Below are 23,717 nucleotides of genomic sequence, written 5' to 3'. Positions count from 1 at the left end.
GGTTACAAGGACTCGATTAGGAAATCTGTGTAAAAGGTTAATCTGACAGTCGGGAGCTTGTGAGCACTTGATAAATGGAAGGGAAGCCACTAGGGGCTGGGGCCTGGGCCTGACTTCACCATGGCCCCAAAATAGAGAGCCAAGTGATCCTGAAAGCTTTCAGAGCAGTGCTTTTGGGAAGAGCCCTGGCCTGTGCTGGCTGACCTGAGCTAATTTTTATAGTTTTCCTGGAGATAAGGCATGGAGAAAAATCAGATTTGGCTACCAGACAACCAGCACTGAGCTCTGCTCTAGGCGCATAAACGGGGCACCAGGAAGCTGCCAAGGGCCTCCAGACAACCAGGGTCAGGGAGCTGTAAGTCATCCTCACAGCTGGTCAGCTGTGTGTGTGTGTATGTGTGTGTGTGTGTGTGTGTGAGTAAAACTTGACACATACGCTGAGGAGGAGTATTGCTAGACCCCAGGATCACTATGAGGAGCCCCTCCAATGTGACTCACAATCACTCCCCATGAGCATTTCTGGAAAAAAAAAAAAAAAACATACAGAAGTTCTAGAACTCCTTGAGGACAAGGGCAGGTTGGAACCATCTGGCTGCCCCGTCCCCGGAGCCCTGGACATGCCACCTTGCACTAAGCGCAGTAAGTGTCTGCTGATGGACATACAGGGTGCTGGGTCCGTGACCCTGAGCTTGGGCTGCTCTTCAGGCTGGCTCCGGGTTTGCAAGGAGAGACTGAAGTTTGGGGAATGTGTCACTTGAAGGGCATTAGAAGGGCACACAGGCAGAGCTCAGCAGCCCTAAAGGGTCGGGAGGGTCCCCCTGAAGTCTGCACCAGGGTGAGAAGCAGGCAAAGGTGAGGGCGGCCTCTGCCTCCCGGGGACCCCTTCGGAAGGCAGAGCTCACGGTGTTCGCTGAACCACTTCCCGGAGGTTGTCCGGGTCAGACCCAGCAAGAACTGGGGAACGGTCACCAGGCCCCAGTAGGAGGCCCCGCCTGGTCGCCTACCAGCCATGAACCTCTGACAAGTGCCCTCACTTCCCATCTGCAGAGTGGGGACAAGGTTACAAATCTTAGCCTCAGAAGACACAGGTGAGGAACAGATGAGAGAGTATATAAAAGGCCTGGCACACAGTTCATGCTTCCCACTCCCTGCCATTCGTTTCTCCTCAGCTCTTCATCTTCCGGGGAGTGCGGGGATCAGGAACCCCGGAGGAAGGGGTCTCCCCATGTCCCACTCCGCCCACGCCAGAAAGGAGCAAGGGACTGGTGGTTCCTTCGGAGACCGTGTAGAATCCTTCCTGGCCTCTTGCTAGCTTCTGGGAGGGACTGCCCTTGGCCTTCCTTGGCTTGCAGCTGCACCTCTGCAATCTCTGCCTGTCGCCACATGGCCTCCCCAGGTGTCTCTGTGTCATCACACAGTCATCTTTCCTGGGGGAGTCTCCTCTCTTCTTATAGGGACACCAGTCTTATTGCACTGGGGGCCCACTCTGCTCCAGCATGACCTCAGCTTCACTAACTACGTCTGCAAATAGGCTCACATCCTGAAGTCCCAGGGGTTAGGACTTCAAAGTACCTTTTCAAGGGGCACAATTCAGCCCATGACACCTGCCAAGAAAAACAGATTCCTGGTTCTTTCTCCCAGAATCTGTGTTTTTAGCAAGGCTCTATCCCACTCCAAAAGTGGCTCTGATAAGTTCTGATGAGCCCAGGGACAACCCTGAGAAAGCCTCACTTGGCAGGTGGAGCTTCCCAGGTGACACGGGGCACATGTCTCCATTCCCCAACCCAGCACAGCCCCAGGGGAGACACTTCTGGATATTTGAGGCAAGAGGAAGCTTGTAACAACTCTATATATACACTGACCCAGTCCAAGGAAATTAAGATAAGCTGGAAGCTACTACCATTAGGCCAGTTTTAAGCAAAGGTGATGTTATTGGTTGAATTGTGGTTCCTCCCCCTCCCCCAAAAAAGATAAGTGGACATCCTAACCCCCAGTACCTCAATTGTGGCCCTATTTGGAAGTAGGGTTGTTGCTGATGTAACTAGTTAAGATGAGGTAATGCCGGAGTAGGGAGGGCCCCTAATCCAATCTGACAGATGTCCTTATAAAAAGAATGTCATGTGAGACATTCACATGACAAGACAGAGACACGGGGAGGCCACGAGAAGACAGAGGCAGAGACTGGAGCATCGCTGCCACAAGCCAAGAAACACCAAGGATTCCTAGGCATCAGCAGAAGTTAGGACAGGGGCCTGGAACAGATTCTCCCGGGAAAGATCCTTCCCCAGGAGGAATCAACCCCACTGACACCTTGATTTAGGACCTCTGGCTTCCGGAACTAGGAGACAACATGTCTCTGTTGTTCTGTTGTTTTAAGACATCCAGTTTGTAGTACTTTGCTACTGCAATCCTAGCAAGCTAAGATAGCTGGTGACTGATTTATCACAGACACCCAGAGCTGGAGGGACTCCCGAGGCCTCCCAGGTCATACACTTGGACATGGGGCCTTCTGGGAAATCCCATGGGTGGGGTGTGCATGCTGCCGTGCTGGGCGGGCAGGGAGTAGGGAGCCAGAGCCCTCGTGTGTTCCTTATGAAAGCCTCAGGGATGCAGTGGGTGGCAGCGTGACCGTGGAGATGAAGCCAGCACAGGCTGTTCTCTGGGGAATAAGCCAGCAGAGCAAGCTCCATGGGCTTTTCCCAGAGCTCCCCCCTGTATCCAAGAGATCCGACAGAGGCATGGTTCAGAGCTGGGCAAGAACCACACAGCCTGGGTTCAAATTCTGACCATGCCACCTCCTCTCTGTGCCACTGGGAGAAGTTCCTTTCTGGTTTCTTCCTTGGTAAGCCAAGGGTACCACAGGGTACCACTTCCGTGGGGGGAAAGGGGACCAGATGAGAGTAAGCACAAGACTGGCTTAAAATGATGCTGGGCTTGCAGAAGCGTCCAACACAGAGACCACTGTGTGTCGGTGTCAAGGGCTCTTTCAGGACTGGGACTGTCTCCTATGTATGTAGATCTGCAGGGAGGTGCTGGGTGCCCCCCTTCCAAGAGTGAAGCCCTGAAATCCGCTTACTCTTTGTCCCTACCCCTCTCAATCTGCCCTAAAAATAGCTCGTCTTCATAAAAAATAATGTGTGAGGAGCTGTTCATGAATCACCTTCACAAAAATGGCCTCGTGTCCTCATCATACCTACCCTCTGAAGTCCACATGATTATGACTCCACTTCTCAAATTTGAAAACTGAGACTCCTGGAGATAAGTGGCTTGCCAAGATTGCAAGATGAATGTCAACCAGAACTGCCATGTTTTTGGAAGGTGCGGGAAAGGATTGAGAGGGAAAATGGGTGGTGGGAGCAGGGAGCCTCTAGATATCTCTGGCCCCTATGGGCAGGGCTCAGGGCTCCAGGCCTGCAGCCTGCTGCTCTACCTGGCTCCCGACCCAAACTCCAAGTGAGTGCAAACTCCAGCATCTCCCCGAGGTCCGTGGCACGCCGAGGCACACCCACCGCTGGAAAGAGACCTCTGGCACAAGGACACTGGTGAGAGCCAGGACCTTGCTTAGCACACATCCACTGCAGGCACACCAGAGGGCACAGCATGTCTTCATTTAGAGGGGTTGTAGGTTCGGGAGCAGGGAGTACATCAAGGCCTATCTTGGTCACCACCCTTTACAGCCCTAGAGGAAACCCCAGGTGCTCAGGCACTATAGGAGTGGTCTTCAAAGCATGTGATGAATATTATCTGATGATCAGCGGGTTTGCTCCCACCTGAAAGAGGAAGCGGTTTCCTGAGGTCACGAAGCAGGTCTAGGGCGAGGCTGTAGGGTAGGCCCAACCCACCCAAGGGACACTTGGTTTCTTCCAGATGCTTCACTATTTATTCTCTTGCCTTTCTCTTAGACCAGATACTGGTATCCATGATCTATTTGAAAGCTCCTTCCTTTGAATGGACATTCTGGGCACCCGGCCTTCTAAAAGGCAAACAGTACAAGTTTGGTAATGGCTCAAGAACCTGCCATAGACCTCCCCCCCATTCCTGAGCCCCCACCCCACACATCAGAGCCTCTTCTATACAAGCAGTGATAACGGAAGGTATTGAATTTGCTCAAAGAGAGAAGGAGTCTCTGATGTGAAGGGCAATGGAACAAGCAGGACCATAAAAGGGACCCATCTCTGGATGGCCCCAAAGCTAATGTGCATCCAGATGAAGAAAGGCGAGTTACCAGAGCAATGGGGTGAGGGTAAGAGAAAGGAGGGTAGAGAGAAGCAGAGCTTTAAAAGTGGGTTCTTTCTGCTGAGAGCCAGTCAAGCCTAGAGGCACCTGCTCCCCACTGCTTAGACCCAACATAAGAGTGCCTTCCTCTGGGAAGCAATGAACAGGCATGTATTGCTGATCTTACTCTTCATGACCTGCATACCCACAACCAAAGTGTTGCTGATGGAATTTGAAAGGCTTCCACTGCAAGAGGCTGAGTGATGGATGACACAATTGGGCTATTTCAGGGACAAGATTGAATTGAGCCTTTTTAAGGAATGGAATCTAGGCAGTGCTGGACTAGGAGAGCCTCAGTGGAGGCACATCAACATTTTATTTTCTTTGTATTCTCAGAGCCTAGCTCTGGTATGTGGATAGATGGATGGATAAATGGCTGGCTGGCTGGCTGGATGGATGGATGAATGAATGGATGGATAGATGAATGGAATGGATGGATGGGATGGATGGACAGATGGATTGGTGGAAGGATGGATGGTTGGAAGTCAAGGGAAATACAAAGGAATTACAATTCTTGCTATACCCTAGGCCTCCTTGCTCACCTAGCAAATGAGGTGGGTCAATTTAATGATCTCTAAAACACCTCCGTCCTCTATCACCCCATGTTCTTATGGTGCCATTACTCTGAGCTGCCCAGGACCCCTAGGCTGGTTTGTGGGGGTGGAAGTAGTAAGAGTGTGAGGGTGTATAACCATTAGAAGAAACATGGCATGTGGTGGGAAGGAATGCAGGCTCTCACCTGCACTGTTTGCAAACCAGAGAACCTGCTCCCCAGCTCCACCCCCCCACACATACACTCACTTTCTGCTTGGCCTTTGTCCTGCCTGAGGGCTGAATTTATTTCTCTGCATTTGAAATGATGGATGGAAGTTAACTGCCCATTCAGCTGTCCCTCCAGGATGATCAGATGCTGAACATGGCAGCTGACCAACATGCATGCTCCCAGCTCTGGCTGCCAGTACCCGGGAAGGCAGAGAAAGAGTCCCGTGCACTGAGGATGAGATGGGACACATAGTAGGGAGCAAACCCTGCTGCTGGGTCCCCACCAAGCTAAGAGAGAGCGAGCCACACAGAGGCCATGACAGCAAACTGAAAGTATGAGTTTTCAATGGATTCTGTGACTCCTAATTAAGGAGAGAGAGAAGATTCTTCAAATACTAAAAAGCCACTTTTTCCAGATACCTTTAAAAAAAGTTTGTAGGAACAGTCAAAGGGCATAAGTGCCATTATTTCTGCCATTTGCCCCAAAGATTAAACCTGGAGGTGGCCGGTCACTCATTCCCCCACATATACACACTCTACTGAGATGGGAAAGAGCCAAGAAGAGGCCCCTTTAACCTGAGCCCTGCTCTGTTCCCCACACGGCTTTCATCTCCATAATTAGAGTTTTCTTCATGCTTTCCAACACACTACTGGAGACCTGGCTTGGCTCTCTGAGGGCAGCTGACTGGCAGGGAGCAGAGCCAATAGCGAGGGAATGTTGATGGGTTGGACTTCATGGCCTCCGCCTGGGAATGTGGGAAGCATGCTCAGGTTGGAACTGGAAGAAATCTATTCTGAAAATAACAAATCTCTTTGTAATAAAGAGGGTCTCAGATGACCTATGGCCCAGGGAAGCAGAGACCTCCCAGTGTGTGCAGACTTCTGTGGATTCACTGGAGATGACAAATGGGCAACATTCCTTTCCTTTAAGGAGACAAAAAGAGAATAATTTTCTTTAAACCCTATTTCTTGGGGCACCTGGGTGGCTCAGTCAGTTAAGCATCTGCCTTCGGCTCAGGTCATGATCCCTGCCTAACACGGGACTCTGCTCCCCAATCTCCCTCTGCCCCTGTTCATGTTCTCTCTCTCGCTCATTCTCTCTCAAATAAATAAATAAAATTCTAAAGAAAAAAAAAGAAATCATATTTCTTCAGCATATGAATAGATACTCAAATAAAAACTACACTGGGGCTGGAAAAATTATGGTGGAGCCCGCATGGCTCTCCTGCCTTGCCAGGGAAAGTATGAATCTGCACAACCCCTACGGAGGCCCATTAGGCAAGAGTTAACACAATTGCAATCCACATGCCCTCTGACCCAGCTACCGGGCTTCTGAGAATTTGTGCTGCAGGGACACTTTGGAGATGACATGTGTACAAGATGATTCATGGCAGCTTTGTTGATGATGGCAAACAACTGGAAACAAACCCAGATGTCCATCAGCTTCACTAAATAAAGCATGGAACCTCCAAACTACTGTGCAGCTGCACACAGTGTAAGAAGCTATCTGTATACCGATACACACAAAGTTCTAGGACATTCTATCAAATGACTAAATAAGAAGGTAAAGAATATTGTGTATGAAATGTTACCTTCTGTGAGATGAAGGGGGCAGGTGATAATGTATGTCATACTGGCTTGTATTGGAATATACAGATTCTTCCAGAATACATAGGAATCAACAAAGGCGTAGAAGAGAGGAGAGGGGACGTGGACTGTTGGGGGCTGGGGATGGAAGAAAAGAAGCCATTTTAGACTCTTCTATATATTTTTCAAAACATCCCACTTCTAGAAAACTGGCATACAAATGTTTATTTCTGTTTCAGGCATAAAGCTTTTTTGTGAGGGACACAAGCTCATGGGAAGCCTTATTTCACGAATTTATCCAGAGCTACAGTGGGGCACCTGGGGGGCTCAGTTGGCTAAGTGTCTGACTCTTGATCTAAGCTCAGGTCTAGACGTCAGGATTGTGAGTTCAAGCCCTGTGCTGGCCTCCATTTTGGGTGTGGAGCCTACTTAAAAAAGAGAAAGCTAAAATTCAGCAAGTGAGGGTAGCAGTGAGTGGGATGAGAAGTCAGAGGGTTTACTCAGAGGATACCTGAAATACTGGGCATACAAGGCTTCACATCCATACCAGGGGGGCCCTAAACCACCAGCTACAGGGGCTGCTGGGGAAAGCAGAGGAAGATATGACTTCCTCTGGGTGGAAGAGTACCCAGGCAACCAAACACATAGACCCAAAGACAAGACATCTTTATTTTTAGGGATGCTGGCATCCATCTGTCGGAGTGCTGAGTGGGTCCAAGTCTATGTCAGAATTCCTGGCTCTCCATAAAGGTCCATGTGAGACCTGCAGTTAATTGACTGCTTACAAAGCTCACCTTGGACAGACAGCTGATTATGACAGGTTAGAAAGGGACTCAGCGCATTGAGTTGGGAAGAGAGAGTTGGATCAGGGGATCCTGAGGTTGGATCTATATCCATGACCTTCTAGAGGAATCTGACTTTTGGATATGGTGGTAGAAAAAAGGGATGTGGGGAGGGGGGAGGATAGTCAATAGACTAGAACTTTTCAACATATTATCTCATTTTTTTCCTTCACAACAAACCTGTGAGGAAGGGATTCCATGTCCATGAACAGGTAACCAGTACTCTAAGTGTTAAAAGTGGCTTTTCCAAGTTGCTCAGCCTGTCAAACTCAATCACCACATATTAGCTTGCATCTCTATCTCTCTTTAAGATGTGATACCATCTCCCACCAGGATTATGAGTATGGGGTGTGTGGTCTGTATGTGTGCGTGATGCCACTTACTAGAGAAATTTGAAGATATATCATCCTCTCTGTGACTCAGTCTGCTCCCTTGTAAGCTGGAGGCAGTAATCAGCCTTACTTCCTAGCATAAGTGTGAGTATGACACAAAATAATGAATTTAAAACAACTTAGGATGACTGAGCCTATACTAAATCAACATTAGCTAGTGTTATCTTCAAAAATAAGAGTAGTTGTAACTGCAATAAATTTTCTGTTATCTAGCATGGTTGACAATGAAGCTTTCCGGTTAATAAAAAAGCCTGATAACTAGATTTATATATGCATATGCCACCAATGGATTACTATGTTTCCAAATTTAAAACACGATAAAATACCCTGAAGCTGGATATTCAACTGGACATTTTCCTTGGATAATCCAGGAAGCCTTTGAGGACCTCACAGCACCTAATTATGAATACCAATTTAATTTTCATGCAGATGTGAAGCCATACAGGTATATAGATTGGTTCAGGCCATGGAAGTGGGTCACAGAGAATTTACTGCTGCAATTTGAAAACGCAGATGAATGAAGAACCCAGTCCAACTCTGTAGTCTGCTTAATGCTTGGAAGGGAAGACTGGCCTTGATGAGGCATGCACTCGTGACTCGACCTTCTGTGTCCACTTGCTGTTTGCTGGACTCTCTTCCAAGTTCAGCATCAGCCCAAAGCTCTTTCTTAAAAAGAACAGCTCAGGCAAAGGAGGCTGCTCAAGTGACATGTCAGGCTGCCCTGGGAGCACAGCTGTTTCCCAACCACCTGAGTCATGCCAAGTTGCTTGAGGCTTGTACTATAGAGAAGCCTGAAAATATCTCCCTACCAGATAGAAGGTTTCAGAGTCAATCATTGAGCAATGCACCTAAGGCCAACCACCCATCCCCCCCAGTTGTTGCAGACTTTGGGGGTCCTCGACTGAATGGAGAAATTCAATCATATAACTTTCAGCACAAGCTCTTTCCTCTAACCTGACCAGTCTCAAGTTACTGTTACTATTTCCAGAACTCATTAGGCCCATTTCCACCATATGACTGCTAATTCTCTCTCCCCATTGACATTTCCAACCTCATCTCTGCAGCTCAAGGAGTTCCCAAACTCATAGTACTGCCTTGATATCTGTATCGTTCAAGAATTCAATCCTACTCCCCCTTACATTTCAATAGACAAGTTCCCACTGTCTATGCCATGACTCCCCATCAGCTACCTGAGGGAAGGATGTATGCCCAATATGTCCTTCTGATCTATGTGGTGCCTGATATGGGAATGGGCACTCAAAAACAAATGTATGGATAAATAAAACAAAAAGTATGATAAAAATCACTGCTCAGCACTCAACCCTTCTACCTGTGATGAAAAACACTGAGTCCCCTTGCCCACCCCCAGATTTGCTTTGGCATACCACAGAAGGTAATTCTCAAACTACAGCAAGCATTAGAATTCCCTAGAAGACTCAGCAACATTCAGATCGCAGAGCTTCTGATTCAGTAAGCCCAGAGTGGGGCCCAAGAATGTGCATTTCTAACAAGTTCCCAAATGATGCAGATGCTACTGATCTGAGATCACACTTTGAGTAACATTGGCTTGGATGCATGGTGCTCAGCTATGACTCTATAAGAGCTATAAGAGGTTTGTACACTAGTCCCAGCTCTACCATAGGTGGAAAAAAGACCTGAGGCAAGTAATTCAAACTCTCCAGGCTTCCTGAAATGAAACTCTCCTTGTATGATTGCTAATGTTACTTTTAGCTCTAAAATACCTGAGTACAAAAGGTCTAAAATACCCTTCCTTGTGTCATTTACAATGCTATGACCTTCATGAAATTTAGGCAGCAATGAGACTAGTCAAAACAATGACCACTTTTCAAATCTTAGACTCACAAGAGTTCAGTCCTAAGTGACACTAGGTTTCACTGAAAGGCTGAAAGAGGAGGATATTGAGTCCAGCCAGCACAGGGACTTGGAGCCCAATGTAGCAAGGGTCAGTCATGAAGAAAACAAGACCAGATTCTCCTGTGGAATTAAAGCTTGATATGAGTTTGGTTGATCCCATAGGCTCTGGGCCTCAAAGGATGATGGATTTCCTTAGGAAGGAGGAATGACCTGTTCTACAGAGCCCAGTATTGGCTTATTGGCCAAGATCTTAAGAGAGAATGACCAGATATCATAGCCAAGTGATTCTTCCCTGCCTCTAAGATGGTGGTGCTTATTTTGTTCTTTGGCATCACCAAGTAGGGGGTCTCCTTCAATAATGAGATATTCCCCTATGAAAGTATGTGAAGAGATATCAGTCCTTGGGGGATCTTTAAGAGTAGAGAATGACCAAGACTGGTTTCATATCCTCAAAGAGAAGAGCAAATACGGAATACTGACCTACAGAGATATTGATGAAAAGTCATGCTCCCCATGGCTATCTTCAGGAGATGATAGTGTGAAAATTAGGACATTTACATGATTGTCATGGACACTCAATGCATTTCATGCAAGATCCATCTTTCACTTTTGTGTTGAGTCAGAATATCCAGGGTTTCAGCTACTCCCTGTTCTCTAGCCATGCCAGCCTCTGGGACCAAGCCTCAGCCATTCCCTGGACATTGGCCATTGAAAAGCCTGCCACTCTTGCTGCATAAGTAAAGTCAGCATCCTGCAGGACTAGAGCTCCTAACACACTTGTAGAAGAGCTCATATTTTCAATGACCACCCTTGGGAGGTGCTATGGCTTAGCTCTTAACTATAAGTGAGCAAGTTAGAGGTGTCTGTATAGCTCAGTCAGTTGGGTGTCTGAATCTTGGTTTTGGCTCAGGTTGTGATCTCAAGGTCGTAAAGTCAAGCCCCACATCAGGCGCCATGTCAGACTCCACACTAAGCAAGAAACCTTCTTGGGATTTTCTCCCTCCCTCTCGTTCTGCCCCTCCCCCTCTCAACCCCACACATCCTCACTTACTCCCTTCTCTCTCTCTCTCTCTCTAAATAAATGAGTAATTTGAAGTAGGGTTGTTGTTCATTTGTTGTCTACATTTTCTCTTAGATATTGCTCATCTCTGCTCTGTACTTTAAAAAGTTTAAAGTAAATTAGAAAGTAGCTGACCAAATAACTATCAATATAAAGAGCATTTGTGTCACACCTTGCAGTTTCAAAGTGCTTTCCTATGAGCTACCTCGTGTAATCCCGGCTGCTTTGTGATGACTGGGTTTCTCTAAAGATTTGTGGTCATGCCTAATGGTGGCTCACAGTCTAGATGACAAAATGGGAACAGCTAAAAGCAGGAAGCCTGAAACATGATTTATGCTTTTCAAGGCCCTTTGCGTGCTTTCTTTACCAGAGGAAGTGAATCAGACTGGATGTGGGTGCCCTGTGCTTGGTTATGGCTTCAGAAGTACCCTGGACCCAGAGATAACCTCCTCCCAGGATCGGTGCATGTCACAGAATCTTCTTGGAGGTTTCAATGACAAAGGGTACCTGGGACTGAGCTAGGTAGTCAACAAGAAATGTATTTTGGAGTAATACATCTCCCCTTACCACCATTTTTTTTTTTTAAGACAAAGACTGATTTCACTGCCATTTCCTCTTATAGCCTCAAAAAGGCAAGTGTGACTTTTTGGCCTTGAGAGAAAGGCACTTGTTCAAGGCCTCCCAACCAACAAGTGGCTTGACTCCTGGCCCAGCTACCTGGCCAACAGGCTGCTCTACCTTTGAAAGGCCAACCCAATAACCATGAAGAAAGAATAAGAATCTTTGATTTTACCCAGCTTTTCATATTTTCAGGAACTTTCCTACACTTTCTCATAACTGTCCAAAAGCTGGGAAAAGAAAATAGCCTTTCACAGATGAGCAACGTGGGACTCAGCAAAGTTAGAGGACTTCTCCAATGCCATACAACAGTTTACTTGGTTGTCCGAAGTCCTAGTCAAACAGGGTAGACGGGTTGGAATAGGAAGAAACTGCAGACCGAGGATAGCCCAAGAGGGAATGATGTGAGATTGGTCTCACCAAAACATCTACAACTGTTTGGTCATCTCAGTAAACCCCCTCACATTTATGCTCCTCACCCAAGTACATGGAATCATTTCTGAAAGCATTTTAAAAAGGAGGAACGCTTTGTCCCTGAAAAACATTTTGTATCTTCTTAAAAGTTTATTGAAAACATGAATACTGGGACCTATTGCCTGCAATAATTAATTGTCCAAATTAACCCAAAGTTTCCAGCATTGGCTCCTAGGCCAACCTAAGACAGTGCCAAGGGAGACTAACACAGACCCGGCACCGAAGCACATCTCTGCAGAGTTAAAACAGTCATTGTGACAAAGTCCTCTTGAAAGCACCCTATTGATTGCTCTGTTTATTAAATCTCCACTGGCTTCTGTTTTGCATTTTTATTTTCTGCCCAACAAAGGATATACTGTTCTTTACTAAGATCCCTTGATTAAAAACCCAAGTGTTGAGTAATCTTGCTGCTCCCACCCATTCTAAACCCTCTCCCTGTTCCTTCATTCCATCCACTTCAACTTCCTTCATATGCCTTTTATGAAGATGTGGAGCTGAAATCTGCATTTGCATGATCTGGCCATACACACATGAATCTATACAAACAGTCGCCCAGAAGACCTCAGAATGGGGTGAGGGAAGGAGTGCTGGGGAGCTGGGAATTGCCTTTTTCCTGATATTGCTTAGAATATCCCACAGAAATGACCCTCGGGCATTAACCATTAATCAGGCTGTGGGTTCTAGATGCAAAATTCCTTTATTAGTTGGTGTACTGTGTGCCAGAGGGCCAGAACTGGCCAGCCTCCATGGAGCAAACTGGGAAGGTCTCTCTTGACTCCAGCGGATAAGGTCAGAATTTCCTAGGATGGCGAATCACTGCTGTGCTACCCAGCTCCTAACCACCAGGCAAACATCACAGGGCTTCTGTGGCCATCTTCCAGGTGCTAAATCTCCCCACAGTGGTATTTCAAATACCACTTCAAATTTCACCTGTGAATGTCATTGTCTTTCAGAAATTCCTCCTCCTTAAAAATGGAAATGGATCTTCAGACTTCTTAGAAATACCAAATAGAACCTCTTTCATGGAAAAATAGCATTGCTGAAATCTGGGGGTACTTTGATAGGTGATTTCCAGCTGCCAGACAGGTGTCCTACATGTCCTAAGACACCTAAGAGAAGTGGACTTTCCTTTGTCAGGATCACCTGGCGAGGAGATATCCTGCCTCCTCCAGTACAGCCACCTGCATTTCTAGTGATCATCACTCTCCAGAAAGTTCTAGAGAGCAAAGTCAGATCTCCTATGCTCATAGAGAGTATTTATGGGGTCTGGTCCTAAGGACAAGGTGGGCATATGCTCCTCCCTGAAGATCACATCCTCAGGGAAGCTCAGAACCCTCAGAAAATGTGCTTCTTAATAAAGATAGCAATCATTTCATCTGTGAAGAGGCATTGTGGTTGAAACTGTATATTCATTTCTTACCAGGGAAACTGCTTTTATCTCATTTAACATGAGTGGATAAGGTAGCTGCTGAGAACAAAAATCAGCATGCCCTGATCGTATTTGTTGTACTAAGAGAAAAAAAAGAAAAAGAAAAACTTCTATTCTTAGAACAGAAAAACATGAGACACAAAAAGTAAAAAAGACTTCTTAAATTTAAATTTAATTGAAAAAATACAGCAACCTTACGCTGTTTAGCATCTCTCACAAAGAGAACTAGGAAAACAAACAAGCCAATCCCAGCTTAAAAGCTAGTCGCATTGCAGCTCTTCCAGGTGTGAGAGATCCATGATTTATTTGGAGGTGGTCTCTTGTAAAAGCTGGGAAATCATGTCATAGCTGCCAGGCTACGTGAAGAGCTGCATGTTGAACAGAATCAGAGCGTTTTACTGCTGAAAACAATGTTGGAGATTACATAGACCGAATTCCACTCTTGGCAATAAGAACCCCGGGGCCTGAGGACCAACGTTCCAGCCACTTGACATTTGCTCTGGTGACCTACCATTGAGCCGGGAGGACTCCCTTGATCCTCATTTGTACACAAGCTCAGAGTTCCATTTTGCCTCCTCTCCCCCACTCAGCATTCCTCTTTAGGCAGAGAGCTCACCTTCCCGTAGGGCTCCCAAGGACCCCACAATACAAGCTAAAGAAAGCAAATCCATTCCCCTGGAAGCTCTTGTCCCTTGAAAGACTGCCTGGTTTGGACAGATAAACCAGGAGTACCCCTGAGCAAGATAGACAATACGCCTGCATCGCAATGTGCAACCGTCAAACAGACATCGACAAACAGCACGGGATGAAATTCAAAAAAGAAAATAGAAGAGAATTTGGTATTTTTTGTTTTGTTTTTCCAAACTCCATGCACCTTCTTTCAGATTATTTGTTTCTTTTTTTTTTTTTTTCTTTTTTACGAGGCTCCACCCTCAGTATGGTGCCCAATGCGGGGCTCGAACTCACGACCCTGAGATCAAACCCAAGCTGAGATCAAGAGTCAGACACTTAACCAACTGGGCCACCCAGGAACACCTATTTGTTTCTTTCTAAGAATAGCTTTTTCTACCACAGGAGAAACTGTAGTCTATTTCCTTCCTTCCTTCCTTCCTTCCTTCCTTCCTTCCTTCCTTCCTTCCTTCCTTCCTTCCTTCCTTCCTTCCTTTCTTTCTTTCTTTCTTTCTTTCTTTCTTTCTTTCTTTCTTTCTTTCTTATTAATCTTTACAGTTGGCTCTGGAGCTGAATGCAGGGAAGGCCAAGGAGGAGAAATCTGTCTGCCTTGTATGTGGGACACTTGGCCACCTGTGCAACACGGAGCGAAGCTATAACAAAGTACGGTATTGACCAACTGCAAAGAATCCTTCCCTCACCCACTCTCCCCACCCTTTGGCAAAAGCCTGAGTAAATAGGTACATTTGGTGCCAGGACTTGAAGGTCAACAAACTCCTGCTTTGTCAGAGGAACCTGGAAATCAAGTCAGTGGACTTCACAGAAATGTCATACCTTCTCTCTTCATGGGTGTTTGAGCTTAAGGATTAGGAACAGAAGTATCTCAGGGAAGCCTGCCAAAAATATATGCATCAGACATTTAATGCTATGGTGTGGCTTGAGGCCATCTAAGACTTTTGGAAATATCATCTCAGCTGATCTCAATCCTTGGGTTTTGTACGGTGAGTCAGACTTCCTTTGGAATGGCCATTACAGATTCTCCAACTCATCAGTGACAGGAGAATCCTAAGATGGTCCTCAAGATCTCCAGACCCTAGTGTGCCTACCCTGCATCATTCCCCTATCCTCAATGGGGCCAGGACCTGTGAATACAGTGGAATATCCCTCCTCTGATTGGGTTATGGTATATGGAAAAGATGATGGGGGTTTGCATGTGTCATTAGAGGCCTTGATCAGTTGACTTTACTTAAGGACACTATCCTGTGTGGGCCTGACTTCATCAGTTAACTTGAATCCAAAAAGAGAGCATCCTGGGTGGGCCTAGCCTAATCAGATGGGCCCCTTTAGAGAGGGACTAGTAGTCAGAAAGATCTCAAGCAGCAGAGACGTTCTTCTCTTGGCCTGGCAGACACAAACAGCCACATGAAGGAGAGGGTCATGTAGTGAGCCACGATGGGGATTCTCTCAAAGCAGATGGCCTCAGGCTTATGATTGCAAAGAACTGAATTCAGCCAACAACCAGCAAGTTTAGAAGTGGACCCCGGGCCTCGGATAAGAATCACAGCCCTGCCTGACACTTTGATTTCAGCCCGTAAGACCCTGAACAAAGAACCTTTCCATGCCATGCCTGGTCTCCTGACATCCAGAAACTGTGACATGGTAACCACGTGCTGCATTAAGCCGCCAAGTTTGGGGTAATTTCCTGGCAGCAGAGAAAATGAGTATGTTGCCCCAGAATGGCAGAGAGGAAATGTGCCCACATTTTATTCATTGTTTCCCCATCACCATGTTTTCTGTGCCCACTTTTCCCTGGCAAGTTGAATATCCAAATTCGGGGCTTGCTTTACACATAGGCAAAGCCAGCTGTGGCATGAATCAGGGAAGGGTACTGAGAAAGGCTCCTGAGATCTCTTCTCCTGGAAGTTTGGGTTATAGAAAGTCTGGTTGATGATATAGAATGTGTTCTGAGGAAACATAGTTCATTAGACCCATTGTGGGTGATTAATCCTTCCTTCATATTACATGATCAGATGTTTAGATATTGCTAGTTTAGTCTCAGACTGCAGAAAGACTCCAAAATAGGGCAAATGTGTCTACCAGCATGTAAAACATCTAACAAAAATCCCCAAAGCAGGCGGCTGGTAGGGTCTGAACTTAGAACCAGACCTGGGTCAAGGGCTGCAGGAAATGTGATGCTCATCTATGCCCAGGGGCCTCTTCCCAAACACCACTGGTGTTTAACTGCCTCACTGGCTCAGGGTTTCCAACTCGGTAGTGGGAGTCTACATGGAATCACCTATCATCCAATCCCTGTATTGGACAGCCGAGGAAACTGAGGCCCAGGAAGGTTAGCTGTCTTTACCAAGACCCCAGCCAGAGGCAGCAGGAGGCAAGACCAACATGCATGGCTCTCAACTATTTCCTGTCTGGTCACCCATCCTCTAGCACAAAATGACGCAAGTGTTGCCTTTTGGTTAAATCACCAAGTCCCTCAAATAGATCCTGGCTCAGTCTGCACCAAGCTGTCCTTGCTCTGCTGGAAGCAGAGGCTGACTTGCGGCACCCTACGTGCGCTATCAGCTCTGGAATCTCTGAGCGCTAAGTAAGGATGAAATGGCTCAGTCACTCCAAGACCCAAGCATCACTGGGTGAAGTTTCCTGGGGCTGCAGTAACACAGCACCCACAGAGTAGGGGGCTTAAAACAACAGACATTAATTCTTTTACTGTTCTGGAGGCAGAAGTCTGAAATCAAGGTGTCGGCAGAACCATGTTCCCTCTGAAGGCTCTAAGGGAGGACGCTTCCTTGCCTTTTCCAGCTTCTGCTGGCTGCAGACAAGCCTTGTCATCTCCTGGCTTGTAGCTGCACTGCTCCTGTCTCTGCCTTCATCCACCCACAGCCTCTCCTCTCTGTGTCTGTATGTCTCAGGGTGTGCTGTTCTTATAAAGGCACTAGTCATATTGGATTTGGGGGTCCACCCTAATCCAATAAGCCCTCATCTTAATTTAACTAATTACATCTATAAAGAAAGATTGTGTTTCCAAATAAGGTCACACTCTGAGACTCTGAGTGAGCATCAACTTGGGGGGACACTCTTGAACCCAGTACGCTGATATTATATGTATGCCCATGGCTGGCTCAGCCAACGGCCTGAAGAGTAGAGATAGATTGTATGTGCAACCTTCTCCATCACTCCTCTCCCTCACCCAGCCCCACCGGGACTCATAACCCAGACCCAGAAATTAGTTTATGCTGGAAATAGTTCAGGGAGCATCTAGCCACTGGCTGCTAGTCCTGGCTGCACAAGAGAATTGCCTGGGAAGTTGTTTTTTGTTTGTTTGTTTGTTTTTAGAGAGAGAGGCAGGGAAGGGGGGAGGGAGAGGGAGAGAGAGAATCCCAAGCAGGCTCCATGTTCAACGTGGAACCCAATGCAGGGCTCTATCTCACGATCCTGAGATCATGACTTGAGCCAAAATCAAGAGTTAGACACTCAACCGAGCCACCCAGACACCTCATTTTGTAGGAATATTTTTAACATACCAGTGTCAAAGCCCAACCCCAAATATTCTGATTCACTGGGTCTGAGGTGTGGCTTGTGCATCAATAATTTTTAAAGCTACCCTGGTGATGCTAACATGCAGTCAAGATATCTAGCCCAACTACTTAGTTTTTGGGTGAAGAGTTGGAGCGAACAAACCCTTCCCTATCCCACTCCCCTCTATTTGTTGCTATCTCTAAATCTATAAGCTGCCAATTCCCCGACTGGAATGTCCCATTCCCCCTAAATGGCACAAGGCCCTGAAGTTGACAGAACAAGCTCTCTATGATGGCCCACACCTTCACTCATGAGAGAGACACAAGTAAGGCTCTCTAGGACCACAAAGCAAGATGGCAGCCACCTCCTGCTGTCACAGTGCACATCCATGGCCCATGGGACCACATACACTGGTGTAGGCTTTGTAAACTGTAAAGTGCTATACAAATGTGCTTTAACAATTCTATTACTTCATTTGTGGTAGCATCCCCATGGCAACATTGTAAAAACCCTTAAGTATATGCCTTGCCCACTCCCCATTAGGTTTCCATTACATGTATTCTTGGGCATCTTTCTGGCCACCATTCCATTTTCTCACTGTAACTATACATTTTTATTTTTTTTTAATTTTTATTTATTTATGATAGTTACAGAGAGAGAGAGAGGGAGGCAGAGACACAGGCAGAGGGAGAAGCAGGCTCCATGCACTAGGAGCCCGATGTGGGATTTGATCCGGGGTCTCTGGGATCACGCCCTGGGCCAAAGGCAGGCGCCAAACCGCTGCGCCACCCAGGGATCCCTGTAACTATACATTTTTAAAAGCAAGAACCTTTTTAACCTTTTTAATCTTTCTTTTTAATCTTTGTGTATTCCAGTACCATACTCAATACAACAAATTCTTCTTTCCCTTGAATGAGCTAGCAAAAAATACCAAAGTATGCACCAGAGGCCTCCCAACACCTGAACCACTGCCAAATGACCCTAAAATTTTCTTTCAAACAATATTCTCTTTCAGAATGAATGGATAAAGAAGCTGTGGTCTACATATACAATGGAATATTCCTCAGCCATTAGAAACGACAAATACCCACCATTTGCTTCGATGTGGATGGAACTGGAGGGTATTATGCTGAGTGAAGTAAGTCAATCGGAGAAGGACAAACATTATATGGTCTCATTCATTTGGGGAATATAAAAAATAGTGAAAGGGAATAAAGGGGAAAGGAGAGAAAATGAGTGGGAACTATCAGAAAGGGAGACAGGACATGAGAGACTCCTAACTCTGGGAAACGAAGAAGGGGTGGTAGAAAGGGAGGTGGGTGGGGAGTGGGGGTGACTGGGTGACGGGCACTGAGGGGGGCGCTTGGTGGGATGAGCGCTGGGTGTTATGCTATATGTTGGCAAATTGAACTCCAATAAAAAAAATTTTTAATTTAAATTAAAAAAAAAAAAAGCTCTGGTACGTGATGCGACTGGAGAGGCCCGGCGGCCGGCACTGCCCAGGGCTCCCAGGCCAAGCAGCACCTCTGGCATCCGCCACCCTCCGTCTGCCAACCTCAACTGCAGACAATTTGTAGCTGTGGCTAAACTCAATTTTTGTGTCTTCTTCGTGGGCTTCCCGAAAGGCCCCTCAGGCACCAGCAAGTACTTGCACCTGTGGTGTAAGCCACAGTCACCTCCACCCCAGGGGGACTCCCTTACCCCTCCTGCCCCTCCCTTCTCTGCCCCTTCCTCCCCCCCTTCCTCGTCTTCCTGCCCCTCCCTCTCTCCCCATCCCCCTTTTTTCCTCTCCACCTCCCTCTCCTTTCTTTGAGACCTCTTCCAGGAAAATCTGAAGTCTATCTCTATTTGGGCTTTTTTTTTTTTTTATCTTTTTCTGAGAAGAAAGATACAGAATCTTCCTGGCCCACTTTCTGTGGTGTTGTAAGGAAGCTGCCTTCTGGTTTGATGAAAGGCTGTCCTTCCTTTACTAAAGAAGTTGCACATTCGAAAAGTCAGCGCTCCAGGGTGCAAAAAAGAGCCAGCCATGAGGTGGGCTTTGGTCAGGTCGAAGGTGAGGATAGAAGGTGAGCAACGTACAGTAATAATACCAGCACCAGCCTTCTCAGGCAGCCCAGCAGCTGAGCCCCGGGTCGCATGGCAATCTGGGGACTGGGGACCAGTCAGCAAGACCCAGTGTCCAGAAATCTGGCTGCTTTTTTATCTCATTCTACACTGAAATCCATGGATGGAATTATTGATTGCTTGACCACTGATTGGGGAAGAATTAAGTAGGTTGTCCGACTCCGCCCCTGGCCTGGAGACGTCCAGCATCGACCTCACAGGAGCAGGACCCTCTTCCCCCATCCTCTGACCCCACAGTGAGCATCCCCTCCACCCTCAGGGGCAGGCGAGTGGCCAAAAAGAGGTTTGTGGGGACACAGCCACAGGATGGAGGAGAGGCAGTGCCTGCCCACCAGACACAACCACCTTCCTCCAGGCTCCGGGCTGTGAGCAGAGCACAGCGTGGCTCAGGGAGGTGGCTGGGCCCAAGAGCCAAGGCTGGTGAGAAAGGGAAGGAGAAATCTCAGTTGCTCCCAGTTTCTTAGGATCCAGGAACTTGCCCCTTGCAGGAAACCCTCATGCATCTCCAAGGCATCAGTGTGTTGAACTCTAGGAGGGAGCGCTCGGCTCATGGGCTTGGAGAGGAAGGGGCCAAGGAGTGGCCCAAGGGCTCTTAGCTGTAGAAGGCCTCAAGGCAGTGCCCACTCCACCCCCATGTGGTTTCACAAACAGGAAGTGGCTGAGCTGTGTTCGAGGTAGGCTTGGCCAGGAGCTTCTTGTCCTTGCCAGGACTTCCGGTGGTGGGACAGAAAGCCACAGGAGAGAGCCAAAGCCCCACCATGGACATCCTGCAGCACATCAGAAAATACAGCCTGACTTGGGTGTGGACCTTCTGGAAGCTGGGCTGCTACCAGCAGGAACATTTTATGCTCTGCTTCTCTGACCCCGTAAAGCCACCCTTTGACAAGCTGATCTTGAATGACACCAAGAAGGCTGGACTGGGTATGAAGTCCTGAAGCTGAATGGCATCAGGCCTAGAGGAGGAGGTGGGAGGGGTGTCAACCCAACTGATACCTGCCTGGAGCCCAATTCTTGTGGAAGGTGGGATTCAGGGGATGGAAGGAAGCCCTGCGTAGTGGGGAGGAGGGCAGCTGGGCCTGGCTTGAATACCACTCACATCGATTTATTTGCTTTTCCACGTCTCAGAGCCTCAAGTACATGTCACACAACTGAAAACTGTGTCTCCAAGTCAGATGGGAGGGGTCCCCATGGAGCCATCAGTCCGCCGTGGAGCCTGTCAGTTCACAGGACGCATGACAACCAGACCCGCCCACAGTGACTGACCAGAGGGGACAGCTGAGCAGTTAGGGGCCACCATCCCACAGGTGGTACTTCATTACCGGGACACAGGAGGTCAGGGCATTATTGCCTTCCACTTCCAGAGAAAAGTTCAAGGTCCTGTAAACCTGTCCATTCTGATATGACCCATGTAAAAAGAGCAAAATCCAGGAAAAAATAATGTGTACTCAGCCAGCTGCATTATAGCTTTCACAGAGAACTTCTAAAGACACCGATTTCTACTTGACCCTGAGATAGTGTTCCCATATTCCAGAGGAGAACAGCAAGACTCAGAGAGATTAAATGATTATTCAGATGTGTCAGAAGCAGATATGGAACTCAGTATCTTGCTGTTATATGATTTTGGGTTTTTTTTTTTTTTTTTTTTTTAAACAACACACTGCTTCGAAGGTCCTCAGAGGGGAGAAGCTAGTTACAGGTTTAACTTGTTGGCACTTAATGCCAGATAAGGGAAAAGAGCAAGCAAGCAAACAAAAACCTTGATGTTATTTGAACACCCTTTTACAAAACCAAGGAATGTTCTGAGCAATGGCCATACCCTCTTCCTGGTATGATTATCTTGGACCCTGAGGGGATCTGCAAGATGTAGCGGCTTCCCAAGACTCTATGAGGTACAGGTGACGTATGTAGGAGAAGGTTGGAGCCTCAGAGAGGGGCCTGACAGGTTCACAAGCGCTAGCCACTGGAAGGCAGCTTTGCAGGGGACAGAGCCCAGCAGGTCAGCTGACTCGTGGGTCACCCCAGGCTAGTCACTGATGGGCCACTGTCCTTGCCCGTTCACCCAGGAGTACAGCAGGGAATCTCACAGAAGTGGGGGAGCTGAAAGAAATGGGGATGGAGTGTCATCAAGAAACTGGCCTCTCTGGACACCTGGGTGGCGCAGCGGTTGAGCACCTGCCTTCGGCTCAACTGCCTTCTCCAGGCATTATCCTGGAGACCCAGGATCGAGTCCCGCATTGGGCTTCCTGCGGGGAGCCTGCTTCTCCCTCTGCCTATGTCTCTGCTTCTCTCTCTCTGTGTCCCTCATGAATAAATAAATAAAATCTTTAAAAAAAACAAACAAACTGGCCTTTCTTCCAGAGGGTTGTTAAGACCACTGAAATGCTTAGGAGCCGCAGGAGAGGCATGGGGTAAGACACTGTTGACAGTAGTCCCTGAAAGAGGAAGAATGAACATTCTTGGGTTCAGGGGGGGCCCAATCCCAGGCCTTACTTCCTTACTTCCTAAACAGATGCCTTTTGCCCCTAAATCTGCACCTCCCTGCTTTTCAACACAATTTCCCCTGGATTGTGACCTGACCCAAAAACAGCAGGTCTGGGCTCGCCCCTTGACACATTGGCTTTCTTCAGGGCAAGGGGCATCAGAGACTCGGGCAAAACCTTCCATAATGGGAACAGAGACATTGCCAGAGCACAGGCTGCAACGGCAAGCAGGTGCTGCATTGGGTCCCTGAGGACACTAGGCAGGTGACAGCAGGGTCTCCCTGAGTAGGTCAGGTCCCTCTGTGAGCAGGGGCCACACACATGTACCTTGTCTTATGAAGTGGTCATGTCCTGAAATGTGGTAACACATGAAACCAAAATGTTTGTTTGTTTTTTTAAGATATGATTTATTTATTCATGAGAGACACAGAGAAAGAAAGAGGCAGAGACACAGGCAGAGGGAGAAGCAGGCTCCATGCAGGGAGCCCTATGCAGGACTCGATCCCGGGACTCTAGGATCGCTCCCTGGGCCAAAGGCAGATGCTCAACCACTGAGCCACCCAGGTGTCCCTGAACCCAAAATGTTAATGTCTGAAGGGAAACTGGCCATACAGAAAAACTCAGAATTAGAGCAATGTATGGAAAGAAATTATTTTGTAATGCAAACAAAGGTATCCCAATTTCTGCATTTTAGGTATCCAAGGTCCTGTGAATTACATATTCTTAGGATGATACACCTCTTGGCTCTCTTAACTATAAAATAATGTTGGATTTTTCTTATTTAAAAAAAAAAGACATTCTTTTAAACATTCTTCCAAAGCCTCATCATGAACCACTGGAGGCGGGGATGAGGCATAGGTGGGACGTTGCTAAGAGATGTTATGGTCACTGCCTGGAGGACACATGAAAAGGAACACTGACCTCACTCACCGTGTGTGTTGGGGGGTACACACGTGTATGTATGTGAGTGTGTGCTTATGTGTGAGTATATTGTGTTATGTGTGCGTGAGAGCACACTTTGTGACGGTGTTGTATGTGAACACGCTTGTGTGTGACTGTGTGTCTGTGTGTACAGCCATGAGTGTGCGTGTCTATCTGATGGTCTGCCCCGATGGTTGGGTATACATTCAGATGGGGATGGACCTGTAGATCAGAAATTATCTGTTGACACGTCCAGTCTCCAGAATTCCTTTCCTGGACTGAATTCCCTCCTTCCATCCCCAGTCATGGGGCAGTAACCAGAAAGTATAATTTTGTGACACTCCCATATCCTTTCTAGCTTATACATGGAAACTCTGTGTCCAGAAGAAAAGCTGATTTTTTTTTCTAATTATAGGGCCTCTTGGGCAACCAGAAGTGAGACTGGATCCTCTCCACCTGGAGAAAGCTTCTCCTTCGAGGCCTCGAAGTGAAGATTCATTCGCTGAGTGTCCGTATTTGCATTCTATACAGTATGTTTTGAAGAACAAACACATTTTGTTTCAAATCCACACAGAAATAAAGACTTTAAGCCAGCGAACAGCTCTGGAATATTTCTCCCCTTCCCCAAAGGAAGAGCCTTTTAGGGACCCATGAATAGGATGTAGGGGTGGGATG

The 23,717-nt window shown here is 47.2% G+C and overlaps 1 long non-coding RNA gene across 3 annotated transcripts; it reads left to right on the top strand.

Annotated features, from left to right (window-relative positions):
- The first annotated feature begins 553 nt into the window (after positions 1 to 553).
- On the top strand, positions 554 to 23,678 carry LOC140621616 (uncharacterized). Of its 3 annotated transcripts, none has more exons than XR_012021362.1 (6): positions 554 to 639; positions 3,115 to 3,318; positions 18,533 to 18,655; positions 20,293 to 20,562; positions 20,767 to 21,015; positions 23,458 to 23,678. It is a non-coding gene; the product is annotated as an uncharacterized lncRNA (long non-coding RNA). The 3 variants fall into 3 exon arrangements; XR_012021360.1 differs by having other exon boundaries at positions 20,350 to 20,562; positions 23,458 to 23,676; XR_012021361.1 differs by lacking the exon at positions 3,115 to 3,318 and having other exon boundaries at positions 20,350 to 20,562; positions 23,458 to 23,672.
- The last annotated feature ends 39 nt before the right edge of the window (positions 23,679 to 23,717 follow it).

This window comes from Canis lupus, chromosome 30, assembly GCF_048164855.1.
Source record: "Canis lupus baileyi chromosome 30, mCanLup2.hap1, whole genome shotgun sequence".
Lineage (NCBI taxonomy): Eukaryota > Metazoa > Chordata > Mammalia > Carnivora > Canidae > Canis > Canis lupus.
The sequence above is the reverse complement of the archived record's forward strand: the minus strand, read 5'-3'. Positions and strand labels throughout refer to the sequence as shown.